Consider the following 8,526-nt stretch of genomic DNA (forward strand, 5'->3'; position numbering starts at 1 on the left):
GATTACAACATCCAGAAAGAGTCGACCCTGCACCTGGTGCTGCGTCTCAGGGGTGGCTGTTAGCTTTTCAGTCTTGTCTTTGTAATGTCCAGTGATGGCATTACTCTGCACTCCAGCCATTAGCCCCAATTTAAGTTTAGAAATTACCAGTTTCAGTAATAGCTGAACCTGTTCAAAATGTTAATAAAGGTTTTGTTGCATGGTAGCATATTTGGTGTCTGTTGAAGTTTTTTTATGTAGTGATGTGGGGACTCCTAATGGGTTAAAATGGTAGTTAAGGAGGGGAGTTAACTGTGAGGATGTCAGTGTGACCAAAATTAGGTTACTTGCCTTCGGTAAACATTTGATGTGCCAAGTTCTAGAAACTTTGTTCTTTGTTCAAGGTCATTTACAAGTTAGGATTCTGGTATAATGCACGCCATTTCAGAAGTGTAAGCAATTAATTCAATAGGGAAGTATATGGAGAGAAGACAAACTGGCCTGCCTTCACCTCAAATAGTTGGGTAAACCAAATGAGATTCTGGTTAAGTGCTGAATTCTAAGTACTTTTAGGTATTGTAGTCATTGGTTGATTATCTGTTGTGCTTTCCTTTCTAGCGAATGTTTAATGTTAAGTAGTGAAATAAACCCGTAATATTGTCTACTCTGTGTGAACTCAGCCAAGAATCAAGTGGAGCCCAGGTCAAGTTTGAAAGAAGGCTGGCTGGGGAGAAGGATTGCCTGAAAGAAGTTAAAAGGGTGTTCTGGTGTAAGGCCCTTTGCTGACTTGTGTGTTAGGCAGCAAATGAGGGTGATTCCTAACAGTTGGTTCTTAATGACTAACAGCTTTACGTTAATCTAAGGAAAAGGCTAAGATTGCCACAGCGGATGAAATTCTCTAATTTGAAATTTGCTATAATTTTTGGTCAAGCCTGACATAAACCAAGCAATTCTTATGCTGCCATACCAGTAAACACTAGACAGTATGCTTCCAACACTAAGAAAAAATTTGAGTAAGAATGTGGACACAAGGTACCATTTATTCTTACAGTGCGTTGTATTCTCATTCTCTTCCCCACTCTGTTTCCTGTAGCGTAACTTGAGTAAGTACTAGTGGTTCTCACTTTGGGATTAAGTGGAATGGTTGTGGGGGAGTGCATGTAAGGGGGAGAAGTTAAAAGCTCTCCTGGTTTTCTCAAAAAGCATGCTGCGGAAGTAGTAACATGTTAGTCAATTATAGTACAATATCACCATTGTTTTTGATGCCTCAAGATACAGAACATATCCATCACCAAACGGTCCCTCATGTTGCCCTTTTCTAGCCACATCCACTGCCCATCCCCCCTCCCCTTGTCCTCAACATTTGGAAATCACAAATAGGTTCTCCATTTTTATAATTTTGACCTTTCAAGAATTTTACATAAATGGAATCATCGGAGTGTGTAACCTGCCATTGGCTTTTTCCACTCAGCATAACTCTGTAGAGCTTCAAGTTGTTGAGTGTGTATTGCTTTTTATTGCTGAGTAGTGTTCTGTTTATATGAAATGTCCAGAACAGGCAAATCCACAGAGACAGAAAGCAAACCTAGTGGTTGCCAGGGGCTGGGAGGTGGGGGTGGAATTGGGGACTAACTTAATGGGTAGAGGGTTTCTGCTTGGGGTGATGAAAATGTTCTGGAATTAGATAGTGGTCATGGTTGCACAACTCTGTGAATGTACTAAAACGCATTGAATTGCACACCTTGGGTGAATTGTATGGTATGTGAATTATATCTTAATAAAACTGTTATTAACAACAACAAAACACACAGAAGGGAGATAACTTCTCTGATACTAAAACTGGTGTGATCACAAGTGCAGCTTTAGGGGTAAGAACATCTTAATCACCCAGAGGTGCATTTTAAGAATGTAGAAAGCAAACCATCATGTCTAGAAATAGCTTTTGATGTTCTGGGTGTGCCTGAGAATGGCATGGTACATGATTTCAGGAGCTCTGCCTTAACAGTAGTTTCTTAGGTGTCCTAGAAATACGCTCAATTAAATTTGAGCATAAAATATTAAACTGGAGTACTTAACTCTGGTTTTCTTGGTAAGTTAGACCCTGGAGATAGCACTTAATTTTCGGATTGTTTAGTGAGTTAATGCTGCAGTTCCTTGGAGTGGTAATAAAATGGGCCAGAGAGGGTAACTACTTATATTAAACCCTTGGAGGTGGTAGTGCAAAATCAAGCCATCCTTAGACTTAAGGGAACACATTTCACTGTTAGATTGGAGGGTGACATCCTCTCCAGTCGCACCGTTTTAGAGTTGATTTGCTCAAGACCTAGTTCTCATTAGGGGCAAAAGAAGGACTGTAAGTGTTCTGTCAACTTTGACTTGAACAGCTTATAAAATCCATGAAGTTCTATGTTCCTTCCCCTTCAGGATGTCCTCAAACCAGTGCTTTTAAGTAGAAGCAGGCTTTTTGCTGATTATTAAGTAAAATAATTAAAAAGGTTTTCTTGTTAGTAAAGCTGGGTTTTGAAGATTCTTCTTTTCTGTACTTTACACTTAATAAAAGTCTTGATTTATAAACCTGGAGAATAAGAGCATATCACTTGGGGTCTGCCCTGTGGCTAAGTTCACAAGCTCAGCTTCCTGGGCGTGGACATGGCACCGCTCATCAGGCCATGCTGAGGTCGAGTCCCACATGCCACAACTAGAAGGACCCACAACTAAAATATATACAACTATGCACTGGAGGGATTTGGGGAGAAAAAGCAGAGAGAAAAAAGATTGACAACAGCTGCTAGCTCAGGTGCCAATCTTTAAAAAAAAAAAAAGGCACATCACTGAAGAGCTAAGTAAAGACTAGCGGTGGTTTGGGCAGTAGGACTTGAAAAATTGTCATTTCTCCCAAATCTCCACTGTCTGGCGTAACAGGCTCACGAGTCTCTAGTCTGGTGAAACCCTTGGCGAGGAAAGGTTGCAGCTATTGCTGTCTCTAATTCTCCCTGGGAATCTCTTCTATAGGGATCCCCTAAGATATTCATGAATCTCCACTCTGCACAGAACTTGAAATTCAAGCAAGCAAAATGCTCTCTAAATGTGTCTTCAACAACCTGTGCTATCAACTGATTTTTGGAAGTGAGTTTATCACTCTTGCCTTTAAACCTTACTCTACACTGAGTAAAACAGTCGTTTATGGTTCCTGCTCACTTCTCATGACTGCTGGTGAGGGGTCAACAATGCCATGGGGAAATGTGAGTAGGAGTAGGCCTTTGCTTTGGGATGACCTAGAAAGGGATGGAAGAGTTGAAAAGATTTGTTCATGTATCTGAATCCGAGATCTCAGTCCTATCCACTATTCCACTTAATGTTCATTGTCCAGTTAGCTTCTCCTCTAACTGCTAGGAGTATAGTTCTCAACTGCAGTGTTGGTCCAGGTGCTGAAGAGCCCATAGGAAGGAAGAGACGCACAAACTCTTATGGCCCGTGGTGCGAGTACCTCACCTGCCCTTCCTTTAAGGAACTGTCTCCCTGGACCTCCCCACCCGTTATAAACCTCAGAAACAATGACACAGAGGGTTGCTTATGGGACCTTTGTGACTTAATAGGCTGGTGTCGAAAGTGTACATGGGTCAATCTTCCAGAAATTTATTTTAAATTCGTTTTATTTTGGACCTGTGCTATCTCCAAAAAGCAAATTCCATGTGTTTATCAGAACTACTTGTATTACACATCATTGTGTGCCTTGAGATCCCAGAGTTTTTGGAACAAGCTGCTGCTTAACCATCCCCAATTGTAATCTTCATTGTTTCCCTTCAACTTAGGAATTTGATGAAAGAAGGGTTTGTGTTAATCTATTTGTGATCTTTCCTGAAAGAATGCTCGGACTTGTGTGCAAAGAGGTGTTAAAAGAATACTTGCTTGTTACACTGAAAGCAGTAAGTCCCAGGTGCTGGTCTATAGCTTAATGCCACTCCAAGATAAAGTTTTCTCCAGTTTTACTGAAATGAAAAAATGAGAACACAGTGGATTTTACATAAAATTAAGTCTATTCAATTTAAAGGGTTATATGCCTTCTGTATGAAAATGTTGCAGTCTAATATGATTCAGAGTGTGGCTCTGGAGACAAGACTGCTTGAGTTCAAATCTGGCTCCACCACTTACTGGCTTGTAACCTGGGGCAACTAATTTATCCTATCAGCACCTCAGATTCCTCATCTATAAAATTGGGGTTAATTATACCTATCTCAGAGTAGTTATGAGGATTACATGTGAAGTGCTTAAAAAAAAGGCAAAAACACGCTTACAATACTATTTATTGTAATAAAATTGCAAATGACCCAATTGCCCATCCAGGGAGAGTGGTTAAATTATGATAATACAATAGTTAAAACAGAATGAAGGAGATAGGAACTTGCATGGAACAATATTTAATAAGACAGTGAAAAATGCTACAGAAAAAATGTGTATGTGTGCGTAAGCACCAAGAAGGATGGGCCCTTGTTTAACATTGGTTGTTTCAGGAGAGTAAAGGGGTGGTTGAGAAGGGAGATGTATTCCAACTCCTTTCTAGATGGTTTCAAATCTGTGCCCCCTAGGCTTCCAGGAGGGCTGAAGTTCTTGATGACATAGCATCAGCATTGTTCACAACAAGCGTCCCCCGTCCAAAAGCCAGCAATGTAATTCTACCCTGAAGTCAGACCGTGCTCCCAAATTTGGTAGACTTATTTTGCATAAGTCTCTGGTTCATTCTCTGTGGATCCCCCAGGGCCTCTAGAAACTACATCTCATGATACTTTCTGAACCTCAATGCAGTTCATTGTAGTTATACTCCGCTTATTCCTCAAATAGTCTGAAGGGGCAAGCCATGGCTCCCTTTTGATCAGGCCCAGCTGACTCTAAATGGAAGTTTTAGACAAATGTTGATTTCTGGGAAAGGATCTTGCACTTGGTGAAACAATATTAACAGGGAAATGAGCTTTGGGATTTTCACTTTTTTCACACTTTCTTGACCTCATTACCAGCCTTATCCTCCCATCTTTTTTTTTTTTTTTGGTCATCAGAAGTTGAGTGGTGAAGTTCACTCTCCAGCTAGTAGGTCTCAGCCAACCCCTCTGATTTATTCTAGCACCCACTCCTCTGACCACGCAACACCTACCAGGACTCCTCTTACTGAACACATCTACCTTCAGAAATTTCTGATATCACTGTTTCCCAAACTTTGTCCTCCAAACATTACAACCAATGTGAAAAAGATGCTGTGGGTCACAAGAGCTCAGAAAATTGTCTGTCTCCCTCCTGCAGTTGTGCTGTGTGCAATAGCATATTAAAGGCTCCGAGAAGTTCAGCCTTAAAGGAACTGGCTTAATGTTGTTTAACTCAGTGTTTTCTAATTTCCAATTTCACTTTTTATTTCATTTTCTTTTTCGATCGGTGAACGTCCCTCACACTTTGAGAAACACTCTTGAAGCTATGACCTCTCCCCTCTCTCCTTATCTAGCACTGCTCATTGCACTTGGTTCCAGGCCTCTTTAAGGACAGAAACGTGCTGCCATAGACTGGAGGTAGGCCAAAAACTGGGCCCGGGTATTCTACTGCTGAAATAGAACACAAGTATAAAATGGAACAGTATAAACATAAATATTTTCCCAATTCACAGGGAAGTGGGTGAAACGTTTTTCAGGTTAAATTTTTCTTCCATAAGTTGTTCTTAATCAGTTGGTACTTGCTATGGCTTGTCTTCAAGCAGGTGTTAACAGACAAAATAATAGTCAATTTGGACATGTGATTTTAAAAAATTATCTGATTGATTTTATAAAATACAAATGTGATACAAGCTCTTGATAAAATACATCTAATGATATATAGGAGTATCCAGTAAAGAGTGAAAAATTCCCTCTCACTTAGCCTCACACCCCCAAAGGAAACCACTGAATGAGAATATTTTTCCATTTGTTTATTCATTCAACAAATATTTATTAAATGTATTCTGTGTTTCCAGCATTGGAAATGCAGTGATGAACAAAACTGACCAAGTCCCTGCCCTAGTGGAACTTATATTAAAGTGGAGAGGAGACAGACAAATAGGTAAGTATATATTTTATATAATGAAAAGTGCTATAGTGAAAAAGTAAAGCAGAATAAAGGACACAGGTTGGTTAGGGAAGACCTCAGGTAGAAGATGACATTTCAGCAAGGATCTGGAGGAAATGAAGAACTTACCTCATCATATCTTGTGATATACCTAGACGTGGAATTGCTGTATCAAAGAATATGACATTTTAAAATTTGTGATTACTACAAAATTGCTCTTTGAAAAGATTGTACCACACACAATGGAATCTTATTCAACATTAAAAAGGAAGGAAATTCTGACACATGCTACAACATGGATGAACCTTGGAGATATCATGCTAAGTGAAATAAGCCAGCCACAAAAGGACAAATACTGTGTGATTCCCCTTATAGGAGGTACCTAGAGTACTCAAATTCATAGGGACTGAGAGTAGAATGGTGATGGCCAAGGGCTGTGGAGAGTGAGGATGGGAAGTTAGTGTTTAATGTGTACAGAGTTTTAGTTTGAGACGCGAAAAAGTTCTGGTGATTATAGTGGTGATGGTTGCATAACAATGTGAATATACTTAATTCCACTGAACTGTATACTTAAAAATGGTTAAAATGGTAAATTTTATGTTATGTATATTTTACCACAGTAATTTTTAAAAATATATACCAATATAAATTCCCACCCATACTGCGTAAGAGTACCTAGCCCTCCTCCAATCCCTCATTAATATACATTACCAATCATTTCAATTTTAAATAATTTGAAGGCAAAAATTATACTTTATTTTAATTTACATCTCTCTGATTAAACTTGTGAGATTATATCTTTTGACATTAATTTGTACTGTGAATTACCTGTCCACATCCTTGCCCATATTTACTAATTTATAGGACCTCTTTATATATTCTAAAAAGTAATAATTTGTTATAATTATGGCAATAGAGTCTTTCAGACTATTTTACTTTTTGTTTATGATGTCTTTTGTAAAGAAATACTGAATCTGAAAAAGAATCTGGCAGTCTTTTTCTTTACGACTTTTGGGCCAAAGACATAAGCAAAGGTGTAAGTCTTGTTGATGGCTATTTATAACACACATTTTTGTTTTAAAGGGTAAATGTATCCAGGGGGTAGAATGTTCCAGGAAGAGGAAACTGCCACCCCCATGACTCCCAGATCATAATAGCTATTCTTTACCCACCAGGGATCAACAAACCAGATTAATAGAATGCCTATGTTAACTCCCGTGTCAATAGTGACTTTGACAAACTCCTTTTATATCACATAACTATACTTTGTGAAGCATACCAAACACAGTCATAATTGTTTCCTATCACTTACATGATAGCCCTATGCTTCTTTATAAGTTAAATAAATGTTTAAAAATAGCGTGACTTTGAAATACTTATAATGATATTACAAACATTGAGGACATGTGAGGGTGCTCTGACCAATATAATGCTGTAGGAGTTAATATCAACATTTTAGGGGAAAATTTCAGTCCTTTGTTAATGAAACTGGTAAATTTGCCGCGTACCTATTGATGTTTTGGGTTTGAGTTTTTACTTTTCTTTTTCTCAAATTGAAATAGCTTGATTCATATTTTTCATTTTGTTAAAGGAACAACACAACGTATGTTCGTCATAAAAAAATTCAGATAATCTAGAATGGCAAAAAGGAGAAAGTAAGTAACCTGAATAAATTACCCAAATTTCTACCAACTAGAGGTAACTATTGATAACAGATTTTTTTAAAAGGGGGAATCATATAATGTTCTGTTTTATATCCTGCTTTTTCTACATACTAAGCATAGATATTATTTTATGTTAATAAATATAAATCTTCATTTAAGTAGCTACGTAGCATTCTATTGTATATAATTTATTTAATCCATATTATTAATGGTACACTGGGTAAACAAATCCATGACCAACACCTTTATAAATTCATCTCCTCACATTTTTGTCAAAAAGTAAATAACAAACTAGGAAAAAATATTTACAACACATATAAAGGGCTAATCTTTTTAATACAAAAGGAGTTTCTACAATCACATAAGAAACAGATTAGTAATCCAATAGAAAAAGGGGCAAAGGATAGGAGCAGACAATTCACAGACAATTTTTTAAAAATAGTTCTTAAACATATGAAAAGATGTGCAGTTTTACTTATAGTAAGAAAAAAATGACCATTAAATGTAGGAAATAGCATTTTTTTTAATCTTTCAGATTGACGAAGATAAAAACAAGACTGTTAATACAGTATTTCCAGTGGAGTGGAGAAATACATCCTCATGCATTGTTGGTCAGCACAAACTGGTAAAATCTCTTTGGCAGGCAACTGGGTAAGTAACTATGAACATTTTAAATGCACCTACCCTTTGACCCAGCAATTTCACTTCCAGGACTTTTTCAGATATTCTTACAGAGGTGAATGCACAAAGAAGCATGAACAGATGGTCACTGCTATATTGTTAATAATAGCAATACACTCAA

Source organism: Equus quagga, chromosome 11, assembly GCF_021613505.1.
Source record: "Equus quagga isolate Etosha38 chromosome 11, UCLA_HA_Equagga_1.0, whole genome shotgun sequence".
NCBI lineage: Eukaryota > Metazoa > Chordata > Mammalia > Perissodactyla > Equidae > Equus > Equus quagga.